Source organism: Camelus bactrianus, chromosome 8, assembly GCF_048773025.1.
Source record: "Camelus bactrianus isolate YW-2024 breed Bactrian camel chromosome 8, ASM4877302v1, whole genome shotgun sequence".
Classification (NCBI taxonomy): Eukaryota; Metazoa; Chordata; class Mammalia; order Artiodactyla; family Camelidae; genus Camelus; species Camelus bactrianus.
In genome coordinates this window covers 73,121,472-73,140,059 of record NC_133546.1, presented here as the reverse complement: position 1 = coordinate 73,140,059, position 18,588 = coordinate 73,121,472, and positions in this window count along the sequence as shown.

Here is an 18,588-nt window from a genome sequence, read left to right as displayed (position 1 = left end):
AAATTTCCCTACAGAGGAGCCATATTCTGAATTATGAGCCAAGATGTTAAGATATTGAATCACCCTCAAAATGAATGAAAGAAAAGCAGCCTAAAATTACAAACACTTTAAAATGTTTTTCAATTCTTTTTTAATGAATTTATATATATATATATATAATTTAAAAATATATTTTTCATTCAGACTGAATGCCTGTCAGTTAAGTTTCAGTTCAGGAGGAATTTTACTGTATAAATATAATTTTTATACAAAGACAAAAGTTCATCAACCTGTATCTATAATCACATTTATATTGGATCGACTTGTGCATTGATTGATTGATATAGTTATAATTCTAATTTAATCCACAAAAATATCTCATGTTGATATTGTTTAATCCTATGATTGAACTTTTACTTCACCTTTGAATAATTTTCCTGTTACAGGTGTAGACTAATTTAAGGCACAGAAACCAGTCACCCTCCACTACGAATACACAGTCTTGCTATTACTATAGTGGTTTCTGAGGACTAGAAAAATTCAACGTTTGCTTTCAATTTTATATTTTCAGACTCTTCACTTTACTATGATGTAACCATTTCATTTCCTTCTCCAGTGGTAAATACAAAACATATATATACATATATATATAAAATATATGTATATATATGTATAAAATATATTTTATAGCTTATCAGTTGCAGTAGAGGACAGTGACCTTCCTGGTAGTGACCCTGAACTATAAGACAGTGAGCTCTAATGACCATTGAGTGTTTATATGCATGGCATCAAAATATCATACAGACATTTAATATATAACACCCCGATCTTATTTTCCCTGTGACACTAACGACCTGTATTTAAATCCATCCCTATGTTCTCTGTGGTCATAAGCCTTCTGTGGTAGGCTGTGGAAATAAACAAACAAATCACATGAATGATATATACCTCATTCATTATTTAAATGGCTTACGAGGGGACAAAATTATTCTCCTTACACAATAGCAGATCTATCATGACCAGATGTAGAACAAAACCACATCCTCTTAATATCACTACTGGAGTATATAATTGTCATATAAATGGCAATTTTCACTGAATTTCAGGTGATTGAAATGAAGATGGCATTAATTTGTGAAAGTCAATGTTGACATACTTTCAGAGTTACCTGAATTCTGAACCAAATATGTGCTTATTCATTTTGTACCTCGTACTGAGACATCTATTTATTTTTATTTTTGTTCCCAACATGCCAGATGGGCTCATTGGCTCTCTAGCATTCATAAAAAAAAAAAAAAATACTATGTGGGCAAGATGTTAATGTCTTGGCAGGGTTTGGTAGGACATATAGTTGAAAATGAATTTCATGCAGGACAAACTCTGTCTCCTGATTACAAATGAAATAGTTTTAATGCAAACTTTAGTTTTTTACAACATGAATTGATATAGAAACTCTTTGATGACAGTATTGAAATACTAAAAATTTTCTCAGATTAAATAGGACTAGTTTTGGAAAATATAAACTTTCTAGTGAGCTATGACTTCGGTCACTTAGATGGCTAGAGATAACTCAAATTAGAGACTAAGTAACTGGTTACTAAAGTATGTATAATGGTTTTATGCTTTTAAACTTTTATCTTGGAGAGAATGACCTGCTAAGGAGAACCACTGTACTTAGAAATGCTAGTGACTTTCTCAGTAAAATGTACTGTCCATTCATATCATTCAGTACTTCATTTACATAGAAATCTTCCACTTCCTTCTTTGTAAGCTCAGGAATCAAATTTTTATCATTGACTTTTCCTCCTCTCATCATGAATCCCTTATTATTTCATCATCAGTGCTGGCTTCTATAAATGCTGTTTACTCTAGTCATGTTCATTAACCCAACAGGGTTAATCATGGTTGGTTGTGTCAGCAGACAAATGTAGCTGCAGAAAACTTTATTAAATAAAAAGAAAAAAAAATTCTGTGTCATTATTAAACAAGGTCTCAGTATAAGTGGTATAAATGTGAGGCAGCCATGAGACGCCAGCTCTCAGACCTGGTGGGGGTTGCATCACGGATGGACGGCCCCGGCTGCTCCAGTGTGCAATCCATCACCACACCATATTTGTGTTGAGTCTGTGCTTCTCAGTAGTGGCTCCCAGCCAGTGAGTGAGTGTAGAAAACATACTAAGGCAGGTCAGTTTCTATGAGACTTGAAACTCCTGTGGTGGCTGACTTTGGCTTGAAGACTCAGCTTTGCCAAACCTTCTTTAGAAATGCACTGCAGACTAGGAGTCCTCTTTCTTCCCTTCCTCTCCCTTTGACAGCGATCAGACTTGCATCAGGGTCTAATGGCTATCATAGCCTCCTCTAAATTCATATCTGTTTTCTCTCACTAGAGGGGAATGCCTTCCAATAGAGACCCTTCACATCTAACCCCCCTGACCAACAAAAGTGGAACTGAGAGAACAGATATTAAGATGGGAAATTGGGACTGGCTCAGTCGTCACCCAACGGGCAAAGAGAACACTATCCTGGTTGGTAGGTGGGGCGGGAGAATCTCTTGCCTAAACTGGAGACTCAGTGGCTAAACGTTTTAATAGTAGTACCTGGAAGAAAGTTCATGTGGCGAAGAATGCTTTTGTAGGTGTGATTATCTGGGCATTTGAAAGATAAAACGCTCATAGATATAATGAAATTAAAGTAGTCCTTTTATAAATTGTATTGGATCAACATATTTAGCAACAGACAAGTGCTAATCATAAATCATGCCATTTTAAACTCTCAGTATATTCTAATGATGTTAGTTTAATCTATGATAACGTTCTAATTCAAATAATAGCCATTTATATTGAATAGATTTTTATATTATAAAGTTATCCATGAATAAGAAGCAAAATTACTAACTTTTATAATTATAACAATAAGTTATTTACAAAGAAATTAAACGTCAGCTATTGGTAGGGTTAAGTGTCTCAGACGTTTCTTAAGTTCAAGTTGATGGTGGGGACATACAGTCAAAATAATGAGCTTAGAGGTGCTAGAAGTATTAAATAGATCAAGAGCAGGTATAGCATTAAAACATGCTTTTACCCATTATATTTCTTCTGGCAGCATTTGGACCATTTATGATCAACTTGATGAATGGATCTTGTCAGAGTGACTACTTGTCAAAGATAAGCACATGTATATTGCAAATAAATTCTTGATAAAAAAAGATAAATATGACATGGGTATTTTAACAGTTGGTTAATAAACACTTCTGCTGTGTGATGATGCATGAAGGTAGGGCTGATGTGTTTAGTCACCTGAAGTGGGTATAACAGGACACTGAAATAACATCAGGTAATAATGTTATGTTCTTCTAGATATTGTTAAAATTAACTGTCAGCACTACGTGATCTGTCCTGGTAAACCAACCAAAACACCTAAATTTTAATACATCATATCACAATAAGCGTTGTTTTTTTTTTCTACTTTACGAACGTATGTTTAAGATACAGGATATGAAAATAGATTTACTTCAGCATGCAAAATTTTCCTTCGATATGACAATCAATACTAGCTCTCATCAAGTCTTTTACTCCAGTTAGAGATTCTTAATAGGTTTTTATTTGCCTGCTTTAGAAAACATCCTTAGAACTTTGAATCTAATCCCAACCTGACAATGCCATTGTATACAGAGCATGTTCTCGAGACAACCTAATAATAAACTATGCATATTTAGAAACATTATGCAGAAAATTGTTTTCCCAACTTGAAGTGAATGATTTAATAGTGTACTCTCTCCTCACACCCACAACCTGGAGTCCATAAGCCATAAACATCTTGACTTCATTAACCAAAGAGGCATTGATAGTGGTAGCTGTATAGAATGTATTAGTCACCTCCTGTATTTCAGTAGGAAGCTCACAGCATCTGTACCAAATCACTACAAAAAATTATTGGGTAAGTTAAGTTCAAAATCTCAGGATATTTTGAAGCTCTCTAAACGATCTAATTGGCTTCCAGTTTGACTTAACTAGTTTTTTGAAATGATTGTTGTCATTGCATGTAGATCTCAGAAAAACTAATAAAATAATCCCTGTAAGCTGATGATGGCCATAAAGAATGAATAAGAAATCCTGCCCCTGCTATTCCCTCATTTGTTATTACATGCATGAGATTTATGTGTGGAACAGCTTCTATCTTGGGTGCCACAACCTATTTTTACAGGAAACATTAGTAAGAATTTGAGGAAGAGAGAAGAAAGAACTTTGATCAATGTAGGGGTGCAAATTCAATTCCCGTGAACTGAAGGGTTATTCTCTGTTTCCAAGAACTAGAATATTTGCTTGGATGGCATATTTTTCCCTCTTTCAAATGGTCCTTCATCTGCCCCCAACCTCTTGTTTTGCTGACATGAGACAGTAAAGTCTGGTTCATTAATTCTGGAGGTAATAATCCTAATTATCCTTGCAAGCTTAACTCTCGCTTCTCTCTTAGTGGTCTTGGAGACAAGGGGAGTTGGTGCCACAGCTGAATCTTGACACACGGCAGGACTTTGAGAGGCTGAGCAGATGGTTTGATTCCAAAGGACTCGATTCTTTCAGTCTTTTTGTCAGTTCAGTCTTTTCACCCTGAACGTCTGTACCCTCAAGACAATTTCTACTTTGGAATATTGAAATGGAGCACTTAAGTTGCTTCTGACTTTAAAAGGAAGTCAAAATGTGAAGTTACCTGGATAACTCCCCAAAATGGGGATGGGATGGTCACCGGACCTTGGGAAGAAAGGTGTGACTAATTTCAAATCAGCCCCATCTTGTGAAAGCGGTCTTACCTGAACAATGATCCTCTCTTCCCAAGTCGCTGCCCTCAGAGGCACATTGCAGGGGACTTACTTTGTTATTTAATTCCCTCCTTTCTTATTTGTTAAATTTGAAGCCCTTAATTAGCTACAGATTTATCTTGTAAGGAATATAAATCTCAAACAATCTCTGTTCCTGGAATACAATTTTTATCTCAACATGTTGGTTGAGAAAGAAAGTGACCGACTGATTTCGGAGGGAAGGGTAGAAATACCAACTTTTCCTTCCATTACAAAGATAAAAACGAAAGCGATTTTCCAATGCTGTGCTCTTTCTAATCCCAGTTAGCATGAGGTGAACTGAAAGTATATTTCTCCTTTCCATTTTTTTTCTTTTTTTTTTACTCTTTATCAGTGCATGGTCAACATAATGTTTACAAGGTTGCCTTAGCACCATTGTTTTCCTTCCTTTCTTCTTTGTGACATTGAATTAGCATCTGAGAAGTTAATTGCGTCACCCCTCTGTGCTAGCTGTTTGCAGATATTGGCCCCTCCGTCCAAGATTGTTTTACATCCATCACTGAGCAGAGAGCAGCCTGCATCTTTTCCGAGTTTGCTTCCTGACAGCTCTTGTCTTCAATGACAGCAAGAGAGAGTTTTCAGAGACTGTATTAAGTAGGCTTACTTGATGTGCTTCTGCCGTTGCATTGCATAAGTAAGCTCAAAAGAAAATACATGTGCTGAACAGCATATCTGATATAATTCCCAGGTATGTTGCTCCAAATGATTTTCTTTAGGATTGTGAGCACAGTTTCTTGGGGGTAAAAGACATGTCCTGAGGTCCAGACGCAGATTGCTGATGTGAAAAATAAAAGGGTGGCTTTAATGAATCAATCTAAAAGAAACTGTCTTACTTTGAACAATAGGGATCTGCTATTATGGGGCTGAATGAAAATTGGAAAACTAGGGCAGGAGGTGGAACTTTAAGCTACAGGAACAAAAACTAAATTTGGCTAAAATTCAACCACAAGCAATAGGCTAGAATAACTCTCAAAGGCTGCCTGACTGTTTTCTTCTTGCTATAAACCTTTCCTGAGGGGTAAATAAAGTAAGAGGCAAAACAAATGAAGATACAAGATTCTTTGGCAGGTAAGGCCATTTGGCTTATGAAAATAATCAAATTTTTACCAAGAGACTGAAAACGACACTAGAGGTTGGGGGCGAGGGTGGCAATGATCTTCCTGGAATTTAAAATATAACTTAAAAAAAATCTGAATGAAGAATCCACTGTTTGGTGCTACAATTTCACAATAATTATACAATCTACTATTATTTTCTTATACTTCAGGGTTTTTTTTTTTAGAAAGAGTAAAATTTCACTTTCTGTCTTGAAAAAGTAAGTCTATTGTATGTGACATTTGAACTGTGCTAGTTTATAAAAGCATAAATGTGTCACTCAACTCCTCAGCTCCCTGGGTTTCACTTACTTGGGAAGTAATCTTATCTCCTTTACATATTTTTAGAGATAATAGTGGCTTAGCCAAGTGTGTCTTACAAGGACTAGTTATTTTGTATGCCACAGGGTGACTAGGGTGACAGCTGTGAACATTCAGGTGACATAAATAATATGTAAATAACTGCATGCTCTCCAGAAAGATGCAACAGGAGAGGTTTTTCATAAACAATGAAACTTACATCATTTATTACCTGGTGCACAGTAAGAAATCTGATTGTTTTAATTCCAATTTTCGGATTTTTTTTTCATGCCCTGAAATGTTTTTAATATTTCTCAAATTATCTCTCCTGAAATTTATTTTTAGCTTCAGAAGGTGGAAGAAAACGAATTCTCTGACTTTTCTCCCCTTCTCTGTTTTTTTTTTTTTTTTTTTCTCTCCTTTAACTGGCAAAACAGTGCACTCTTTAAAGAGGTTAAGACAGCCGATGAGCGAATTGGGGAAAAGTCTGGTGAAACTGGCAGGATGCTTAGGACCTGGTGTTGATGACTCCTAGGGAAGGAAAATACATGGAAGTCAAGAAAGAAGCCCTTTTTCTGAGCTTACATTGAGCCGAAAGTGATTCATGTGCTCCCATTCTCATAAAAGACATTGGTTGAGGATTGAATTAATCTAAGCTTTGGAGAAAAATCAGGCTGTTTTATCTGAAGCAGGTTTTTCAAAGATTTATTAAATAGGAATCTATTCAGACCTGATGGGATGGTTATGAAGACCATTGAGAGAGTACACTTTAACACTGTTAGATTTCTAAGGAAGAAGTCTCATTGAAGTGAGTGAAAATGCTATCATTGTTAAGTCGCAGAATCCCATAAAGCTAAAATATCATTTCTCAGAAACACTTCTTGAAAACTATGAAACTATAAGCACAGCCATGCCTACACTATCTTTTCTTAAATCCAAAAAAAGTATGGCCAACTAACTACAATTTAATAAAAGTAATAGAAGCTCTTCCTTGTGCAGAAAACATTTTTCATCTACTGAGTGCCAAGAAGGAATATTAATATTGATTCAGACTCAGATATGAATCCTGACCTCAAAAGGACTGAATGCGATTAGCCTGGATGTGCATTGGTCCCACAGATTATGAATTCTGACTTCTTCCTTGATGATGACATTTTAAATCAAAGCAGTTTGAGCTTCCTAGAGTAATACTGAGGCCCTGCATGTTTTCCAATGCTTTTAGCAAAGTCCAGAAAGGACAGAAAGCTAGACTTTTTTTCCCCCACAATAATTTTGTACAAGGTCATTTCATCTGCTATTAGGATATTTTTCCCTAAAATAACAAATCAGAGTAGTAGAATTGTGGTAAATGCATGTTTTGTCTTTGCCAACGACGTAGATAAGACAGTGAGGCGAGAGTGAGCAGATTCATAGATAATGATGCATTTTTGTTCCCTTTTATAAGGGAGCGTTCTGGGGGGAATGTATATCTCAGCGCTAGCATGCCTGCTTAGCAGGTTCGGGGGCCTGGGTTCAATACCCAGTACTTCCATTAAAAAAATTTAAAAATAAATAGATAAAAGGAAGGGTTCTGGTCATAACAGAATGCTGATTCCAGAGCCCATAGAAGCCACGTAGACTCAACATCAAGGAATTTTACATTTCTAAACGTCTTTTGTTGGTCTAGGAGGTTTAAAAATGTAGTACCCCTTTAAAAGAAGAGATTAGTTGTGATTCCAAAAACCACAAATTGGAACCACAGTTTTCAAGATTAGCAATGTCAGCGTAGACAGAATGTTGACGACTTGCCCAGAATTCCAAGGCCAGGTTCAGTAACACCGTGAACTAGTTATTTTTTGACACTTCCCTAAATTTCTCCTGATGATGTACCCACTCTGTACAGTCCATACAGCAGGTTGAAAAAATGACCCAGGGACTCAGATAAAAGCATGCACATTTCCTTTTAATTCATTGATTGTTTAGCCTTAAATCTGTCATTCTCCCATCTTCCAAGTCCATCAGTTCATTTTCTTCCCTTTCTTTTCAGTTTTCTGCCTTATTCTCACTTCCTTTCTCGATTGTCTTACTCTCTTTCCCATAAACGTCCGTTGTTGCTGAGGAGTATAAATATATCCCGTTGTTACTGAAACATTGCCTCTTTACCCCGCTTACCAAATTGAGACTTAAGGATAGAGTTTTGGATGAAATAGAAAAGGCAGCTTTATTTCTTTGCCTGGCCTAGGAGGTCACAGAGGGCTAGTGCATCTAAGACTGTGAGCCTGTTGGGTAGAGAAGGCAGGGGGTTTTATAGTAAAAGTTCAAGAGTTCAAGGGGCGGAGCTAGTTTCCACGAGATCATGTAAATAGGGTGACAAATTGTTGCAAAGTTATTCTTGTTTTTGCAGATCCAATGGTCCCTTTCCCTCTGCTGGGTGTGACGTCCACCTCCGGCTTTGAGACTCTCTTTAATGTTCTTGTGCCTAGAACAAAGGATGCATAGGAAGGGGCTCCATGGAAAAGAGCGCTAGAGAGAAACCTGTGCAGTTTAAATTCAGGCTGATAAATGCTTTTAGCTTTTAAGCAGATTGAAGCCTGGGACCTCTGAGTCGCACAACAGGAGACCAGGAAAACACCAGGAGTCAAAAATAGGAAACTGAAGTCAAGAGCAGGACATTGAGCCAATCCCTGCACCATGAGGGGGCTGGGGGGACCACCCAAGCTTCCCTCACCCCAGCCCAACCCCGGTAAGCGAGAGCATGAGAAAAACCCTTTAAACCATCATACAGTTAAGCAGTTACAAACGCCATTACCGGTATCAGATGGTCGCCAGTGATGACAGTAGGGTCCTGTTTGGTTACACCATCACCTTGAAGTAGGTTAGGGTTCTCTCGGGCATGAGACATCCTAGCATATCATTCAGTTGCTCGATTCCTACTGATGCTGTATTGACTGAAAAGTGCAAAAGCAGAGAGGATGTCCAGTTAAAGAGATTCAAACGAATGTGAGCATTTAAAGACAAGTAAGTAAATCCTGTCACTCTTATCCCATCAACTTGGATGCAAATAGAGGCTATAATTTGAAATGCAATTCTCAAAATTTTTTGACAAGCTCTTCAGTGATTTCTCACATAAATGCAAACGTATCCTAGAAATGCTGCCCTGGTTATTGTGACATTATCGACTGTAAGAACAGGGTTTTGCTTGGAATGAATTTTCTGTACTCATCTTAATTATTTAAAATCATGTTTCAGAAATAAATCCACCCGCAGAGACTGACCAGATGCTTGTTTTCGGGAGACATTCTAGCCCCAAGGAGACTGTCTGCCTCTCTTACGTCTTCGTATAAAATTGCTGTATGTGATTTAGGATTTGCTTGGTTAATTATGCCTTTCAAAGTGCCAACGGTTCTCTTTAGAGTTTCAGATTATTTAGGTGTTATAATAAGCTTTTGATGATAAATAGTAAAATTCCTGTCTTATACATTAAAAAAAAATAGTGAATACACATTGTGTACACATGGGAACCCTAATGATGTTCTTTCCTGGATCTTCCAGGAGGCTACACCAGATCATGTGGCCCCACAAAATACTCCCAATTGTTTAGAATTAAGCATCAGTGAGAGGAAAATCACAAGAGGCAGCTGAAAGCGAGAGATGCCCAAAGCTGGACAGAGGTGCAATGGGAAAATTGTCACTATGCAAGTGAATCCTTCCTGTGTGCAACATGGGCTCCCACCGCCTCACCTCCCTCCTGCAGTAATCTCCCTCCACCCACTTAACAAACATTCCTTGAACTACTGCTCCAAGGAAGGTCCACACAAGACAAAGGGAACTCAGGAATTGTATGCGAGGAGTACACAAGGCAGATAAATAAGCACACAGCTGAAGGATTTGATGGGTACATGGACTAAGGAGATGATGAAGGGCTGTGGGTACCACTGAGACAGTTGGGACACAGGACAGTGGGACAGTGTTGAGTTTCCCTGAGTGGATCAACATCTACCTTCAGAAGCCTCAGAAATATTCTTTGTGGCAGAATGATTGGACATCAGCAAAGCATGGCATTCAGCAATCTGGCCACATGTATTTCTTCCACAGGTATCAGTATCTGTTCAATTCTGACTTGTCTTTGATCTTAATCAAGTGGTGATAGAAAATTAAGATTTAGGCACTTGATGCCATGAAGCCATTGAATTCGTGAGGAAGGGACCTTAGAGATATCTAGTTCAATTAGAATTATTAGGAGATTTTGAGTATGTTTTAACACATAACGTTGCATAAAAATTTCCCAAATATAGAACAATAAGCGACTCAATACTCAAGTGATATTTTCAAGTACTGAATGAATAAATGCTGTTCTGTGGACCATTTTATGAGACAAGATTCCAGGAGAGAGTTTAAAATAGACTTCTCTGATAGGTAGAGCAGGTATAATCCATAAAAAGAGAAAACTCATTAAGTAAGTAAATTCAAGAAATAAATATCTTTATATTCTCCCCAGAAGGGATACGGAGAGACCCTGGCGGAAGGCTGGAATAGAATTCACAGTAATATTAACTTGAATGGCTAGAGAAAGAGGAAGTATAGAAAAATTAGGTACCTTAATAACAATAATGAATTTTAAAACTATACTCTATATGTACCAGTTTTCAATTTATTTTGCTTAATTTTCTCTGTTTATTGTTATGACCCTGCTGGGGATAATCACAATTCTTACTTGGGAGGCAGCTGTCACATGAAACCAAAGATGTTTTTCTCAGTTACTGAATCATAATGATCATACCACTTTTGCAGAAGAGCTGAGAAAGGTAGTTTGTATGAAAACCCATGTCAAGAATGAGAGCCTTAAATGAGTAGATTTGCAGTATTAAAAGCATTGTTTCATAAACATCACAAACTCAACACATCCAATCCTTCAGCAACTTTTCTTGGCATTACTTTTAAGCTGTGTCCAGGACCTGAGCTTGTCTTATCATTCCTGCCCCTGACACTCAGGACCAGCAGTCCTCCTATCTTGGATTATCTCCATCTCTTCTGAACTGGTCTCTCAAATTCCATTCTTATGCCCCTATTGTCTCCTGTCCCTTAGGAATGAAACAAGAGCTTAAGTATAACAGGAGGCCTCCCCATCACACAGGGTAGGAGCCAAAGTCCTCAGAGCGATGGAGTCCCTTGGCACATGTCTGGCCTCATTCCTTCCCATCCACTCTTCTGCTCCGTCCATTGCAGCCTGTTGGTTCACAAACCTCCTCTGCAGTTGGAGTTCCCCGGGGTGAAACCCAAACCAGGCACCAGCGTATGGAGGGCAAGGAGAGGCCAAGAAAGAGGCAGATTGGTAGGTGGCAGGTTTTAGTAAGGAAGGAAAACTTACGTAGGAGGCTTGTCTTGGGTGGCTTCAAAACTGGTAGATCTCCCAGTCTGCTGGCCAGAATCATAGACGTTTCTGTAGAGACCTTAATGGAAGTCAGTCATGTATGTCCAGATGGTCTCAGCTCCATATTATTGTCTCAAGGCTTCATTCTTGGGGCAGCTTCTGGGAGCAGGGAAGGCAACATGAACGCTCACTCTAAGGACAAAGGAGGAAGTGGGAGACCTCCAATTGCCTGGGTCCAGCTCTAAGGTCAAATAGGTGGTCAAGCCTTCTTGATAAGCTCCCCCAATTCAGCCAGACTGTTCTGCAGTGGGAGAGGCAAGCTCCTTCCACAGGACCTTCAACTCATGCTGTTTCCTTCACCTGAGATGCTCTATTCCCAGATACTTGTTTGCATGCTATTTTTAACCTCCTTCATAACTTTGCTAAAATGTTAACTACCGGGTATTACTGCCATGTAATATTTTTATTGAATACTTAATATTTTTATATTTTTATTTAACTTTAATAACAGTCAATGTTAACAATCTAACTAGATCTTCTCACTAGATCTGCACATAACCACCTGAATTCAGGTTTTAAAATGATTAAAACAATAAAATATTAATCGTATTAAATATTAAATAAATAATATTAATAATAGTAAAATATTAATAACCTTAAGCATCCATTTGTGTTCTAATCGATATGTGGATACATTTATAGAATCCATAAATGAGTGAAATTAAGGATGAGGTCATGTAATTACATACAGAAAATTTTTTTCAAATTTATATTATTGAATCATATCATTAATTAGTCATAATTATATACTTTTAAAAGAAATAAGAACACTTATTTTTTAACTATATAAATACTTATGATTTGAAGTCTACAAAATGATTATGCATGCAGAAATTTTAGTTATTGAACATATTTTTACCTTTGGAGAAATTTATTTACGAGTATGTTAAATTTCCTAAGGCTTTGAGTTCATAGAAAATAGATTTAAAGAGTTTTATGCTCTATCGACTGATCTAGCAAGGCAGCTACCTGAAAATAGATTTAAAAACCAAACTTTACAGTTCAATACGGTCATTAATGAGCACTGTAGTCAATTCAACTTTAATACAAACTATTTTTGTCTTAAGGCTTTTATTATGCATTTTTGGGTAGCTTGTTTACATGTATAATTCCCTTATTTTGAAGGAAGAAGATAGTGTATTATATAAAAAATGCTGTAATCATTAGCATCACTAAATATTCATTTCCTGTTTTAACAAATTTTTTGTCTTCACAGTTCAGTTTTTTGTCCTAAAGATGTTCTTTCTTTAGCTGTTATACCTGTATCTAAGGAGCATGGAAAGTATGTTTTAATAAATGTCATAATCAATGGCTTGCTCTCAAAATGGTCCTAGTAACATGGAGACAGTCATCTTATAAAAAACTGCCACCAATAAAGAATATTAAGAATGACATTGTCTACAAAAATTTCTGAGGAATCCTTTGATTTCATTTTAACTGATATCTGTGTTCACTGAAAAGAGGATGAAAAAGGCTCTCCATGTGAATCCACAAATAATCCAAAGCACTTCCCTCTGCATTCTCCCAAAGTCAAACACGTTCATGATTTTCTCTGAAGGTTGGATCGCCATCACATGGTATGCAAGGGCCTTCATATTTCTAATTATATTTCTGGACAGATTCAGTAGTTACAGTAAATGTTTCCTTTGTTTTTCCCAGGGGAGAAATCATATTTCAACAATTTTTAAATTTTTGCCTTTTAATCTTCACACTTCTTGCACTCACTGCTTTACAATTTTAATGCACATCTATTCTAAATAACCTATTACAACCGAGTAGGTCAAATTGTTCAAGAATGCTCTTATGACAATTTCTCTTCTTTCTCTGCATTCTCAGCATTTTTTGCATTCGTGAGTGCAAACAATATTTGAATTGATTTTATTACAGAATTCAACTCAATCTAACTTTTTTGTAAGGATGGTTGAACCCAGCCATCTTTTTCATTTGTCAAGTAACTTGCACTATTTTTCGAAGAGTTTTGGTTTACTGTAATCACATTTACTTTTTTTCTGAACAAGTTGTAGTTAAGAGAACCCATATGGGAGTGACTCTTCTTATTCTTTATTCACTATTAATGACAAATGAAAGCATTTTCTTCATTATAAAATAAAATTTGGGGTCAAATTATAAATGAATGATAGTGAAAGAAGATGTAAATCATTGTGTATATAATGGAAACATGAAATACGTTAAAAGTAAAGAATATTTTTGTTAGTACCAAAAAAAAGGCAAAACAAAACAAAATCAGAAACAACAGAAAAAGAGAACATATATAACACTGGATCTATATTCAAATATGTCACTCCATTATTCCGGTGTATTGAATCTCATTATTATGTCCTAAGAATGCTAAGGTCAATAAATGTAGAATTCAAGTAGACAAGTCAAAATGTCTATATTCTTTAACACTCCCTTTGTAAAATTAGTTCCAAATACTCATAACTAAAATCATTTATGATATTTCTGGAAATGTTTAAATTTTTAAAATTTTTTTAAGCAAATGATTAGATATGTCACAATCAGAGAATAATACCCAAAATCACCAGACAGCATAAGCAGAGCTATGAGAATTTTAATAGCTCAACAGGAGATTAAAATTTTTCATTAGCATCAATTGCTATTTCATCCACAACAAAACATTGTGAACTCAAAGTTGTAAAAATATATTCCTTGCATCCGGTGAGCATTGGGTCATCCAAAAGAAGCTCCTGTAATGTGGGAAATGGTATATTCTAATGTGGTTGAGCATAGCTGTCCATTGGTAAATGAGTAGTCTCAACACTTACTGCATTATGAGAATTACTTTAAAACTTCTTCCTGCTCTAAATACAATAGAAATAAGGTAATTGTTACTGTGCTATAATTATGGATGTTTCCTTTTTTTTTTCTTCAAAATGTAATCTAATATGTTTTCTATCATCTTAACTGATAAGAGTAAAGGATGATGGAAATGTTTCGTCGCTGGGGAAGGAGGTTGGTATACACTCACCTGCTCATCTGAATCAGTGATATAAGAAATTGCACATCAGGGATTCAGATCGGATCAGTTCCTGCCATGAAGCAGGAAATCAGCAGACTCCTTTGCATTCATTCATTTCCACCTCATGTCAACCTCCAAACCTTTCCACTTCTTCTTTTACTTTCTCTAAAGTAAAATAACATGTGCTCACAATTTGAATGGGGCTAATAAGAGTAATAGCAAAGACTTTCATAACTTTATTACATCCCAGGTCCATTCTAGGAGCATTCCATAAATTAAGTCATTTAGTCTTTGCACTAACCCTAAGGGGCCAGTACTTGTATATCTCCATTTTTTTAGAGGAGGAGAACAAAGCACAGAAATGTTAAGTAACAGGCCAGGGCACCCACCACGTAGGTGGAAAGGCCACTGGACCTGAGTGAGTCTGGCTCCACGGAGTGTGCTCTCAGTTACTCTCCCAGTGCTCCCCAGATGCATCACCCTAGATGTTTTTGACATGTACATCCAAACCGACCAGGTCAGTGCTGGAGGCTGACACTGTGCATTTTTAATGAGCCCAAATGTGATGCTGCTGCTGCTTGTAGACAAGATATTGAGTGGCAAAGCGTTATAATGTGTACTGATACCAAGCAGGGCCTTGTGGGGCACCCTCCCATCCCTGCCTCCTGTTTATAGAAAAGCTGAGGCCTCCCTGAGTCTTAAAAGAACAGGTTTAAGCAGTTAGTGATTGTGACAATGGAGTTATAGACACACTGTCTGATGCACATTCATGAATTGTTTTACAGATAACTGCATGATGACCAGATCTCTTCCCTACCCTCCCCTTCAGTAATCTGGAGAACTGTTACCAAGGCTTTTGCCCCCAGGATCACACCCCCCCGACCCTCTCTTGAATAGAAACCAAGTACTCTTATCTGAGTCTCAGGAGGCATCTATAAAAAGAACAAGAACTGGTTAGAACCAACTGATCCCAAGATGGTGGAGGATTTGACTTACAGTGGACCTTGAGCCTCACTGTAGGCTCATCGCAATGTAGTAGCATGGTAAATGACACACCCACCGGCATCATGACAGTTGGCAATTGCCATGGCAACAACCAGAATATCCCATACAAGGACAGAAGACTAGGCGATTGGCTCCAGCACACTTGGAAGAAGCTATATGAAGCAGAAGCTTCTGGTAAAAGTCCACATGGCCCAATCGGGCTGGAACTGTCTTGACCGACCATCTTAGCTGATGTCTCCCCACTTGAGTGCTTTCTTCCCTCCTCCCTGTTTGAGAGCTTTCTTACCTCTTTTTTCCTTTTCTGAGCAATAAAGCAACATTTTATGTTGTCCCTCTGCCTCTGCTGTGAATTCTTTCACAGTGGGTGGCAAGGACCCACACTTTGTTGGGTTGGCCTCCTAACTTAGAGGTATCACTACCCACTAACACTGCCTCTTGTATGAGAGGCAAGGATAGAGCCAATGTGCCATAGAAAGAATCCCTTGGTCACTCATGCTTTCTGTACCCCCAGACTTTACACATTTACCTTGGGCAGAGCATCTGCAGTAACTGGATGCTCTAAAGTTTTGGGCAAGTTATGTCTGTCCTCGCTGAACTTACTGTGTCAGACCCTTGTCTTATAATTAGGTCATATTAATGTGTGAGGTCAAGGAGTTCTCTCACCATGAACAAAGAGCATCCTTCGTGTCCTTTAAATTTACTCTAAGATTGAATTTTTGGAAGAAGTTGATGTTCATATCAAGACAACCTTTAAAGCCAGCTGTGAGGTTATAAAAGCTGTCCTGTGTCTTGTCACCGGGACTCTGTTTTAAACAATTTAAGATTTTCTCTAAAGTGAACATTTATACTTTTCCTATAAATATGGTATTTCATTAAGGTCATTCTAAAGTAGTAGAAATCTCTTTTTGTCTGACATGTATATATTTTTTTGAATAATTTTGGGGAAGCATGTAAATGACTGAAACCAAATTATCATTCAGTGCCCTGTACCATGTACACAATCACAAGAAAAAAAGATTTGGCTGAAATATTTATATCTCATCTTTAAATATTACTGCAGTTTAGATGTAGTGATTGTCCTACGCTAGGCTTTGGCTCTCTGACAATCTTTTTACTGATTCCCTGGAATCTTTCAATATTCTTTACAATTGCATTGAAGCTTTTCTTACAGAGGTTTACTATTTTGTCAGGTAATAAACAATTCTTGAATTTATTGTGTTTTATATTTGATGACCTTGGTGAGCTCTGACATGTATTTTTCTCCCTGATACATCAATATTTTTATCTTTGTTTTTTTTTTCTTTTTCACTTAATGCATATGCATAAACATGCCACCAGCCTATTCTAACTTCTATGCAACCGGTGGAGAAATAAAACACACTATTAAAAGATCTCTGGGAAAAGTAGTAAGTTATTTGAAGCAAGTAGAATTAATTTCATTTTAAAATGCAAATTAATTGAGATTTTAGATGCCTAATGAATATTTTTCAGCTTTTTGGAGATATAGTTGATAAATAAAATTGTAGGATATTTAAAGTGTGCATTGTGGTGATTTGATATATATATGTTTTGTGAATGCATTCTTCCCATCTAGTTAATTAACACATCCCTTATCTCATACACTTATCTTTTTTGCTGTTATTGTTGAGAACATTTAGGTTCTACTCTTCTAGCAAATTTCAATTATAAAATACCGTGTTATCAACTATAGCCACTAGTATATCAACTATAGTTTTAGAATGAGTATTTACGTATTATGATCAACACCTAACTGCTTAAGATTAATCAGTAAGTATGTCATAGTTCACCCATATTTATCTCTTCCATGAGAAGTAGTCTGTGTCCTCAAGGACTTTTGCCCATCATATAAAATATACCTATACTGATATACTAATTAGCACTTTAACTGTCAGTTAATTTAAGTTATTAAATTTTTTCTTTCAGTTGATTTGAAGTTATTTTTGAATCAACTATCCAAGTCATTCAAAACAGGTAGATTAACCCCATTCAGAGGAGATTGCTGTTTTTGAGATTACTTAAGAAAAAAACAGCAAGAAATAAAATGATACTCTAGTCCAAGTATATCAGCAGCTGCTACTCTACAGAGCAGTTAAGTATAAGGGCTAGAAGTCTCCTAGGACAGACACATCTGGAGACAAGCTCTCCCGGGAAAGACAGCAATCCCCAATCAGGGTAGCAACTGCCTCCAGTGTCCACTAGAGAGGAGCTACGCTGTACAAGAGGGCTGGACAGCTGATGATGATTTAGAACCAAACAATCTTACAGAAGGAGAGAGAGCAGGTGTCTCCAATGAGCAGGCATGACCATTTAGAATTACAAAAAAAAAAATGAAATTAGGATTTTTATATTAAAAATATAATGTAAAATAAAAGAAAGTGGCAATTTTGAGGTGAGAGTTGTGGTAAAATATAGGATACGCAGAAGAGCAGAAAGGCTAGAGCCTGAAAAGGGAGAGAACTGAGACTGTTTCAGAGAGAGAAAGCCAATTACTGGCTTAATGAAATGCCAACAAATTTATAAAGATGTAATTTTAAAAAACAGCATATCCGTCAGTGGGTTATAAGGAATCAAGGACATAGCAGATTCTAAAGTATCTTTAAGAACATCTCTGCTTGGGGATGGATAGAAATTATTTTGTCAGTAAAATAATAAAAAAGAGTATTTAGAGTAGAAGTAATCATAGCATTTATAAAAATGTTTTACAAACAGAAATATCAGAGCTTCCACAGTAAAGTATGTGCATCCGAAATGTATCACATTGCAAAGAAAGTCTCTAAAATTGTACTTTTTCAAATAAGTGCCCTGAAATATTAGTCTTGTTCTTCAGTGATGGAAATAAACTCCAGCAAAATCCACTTACCAGTTTAATACATTTTTTTCAATTGAAGTATAGCCGGTTGCAATGTGTCAATTTCTGGTACACAACATGTTTCAGTCATACATA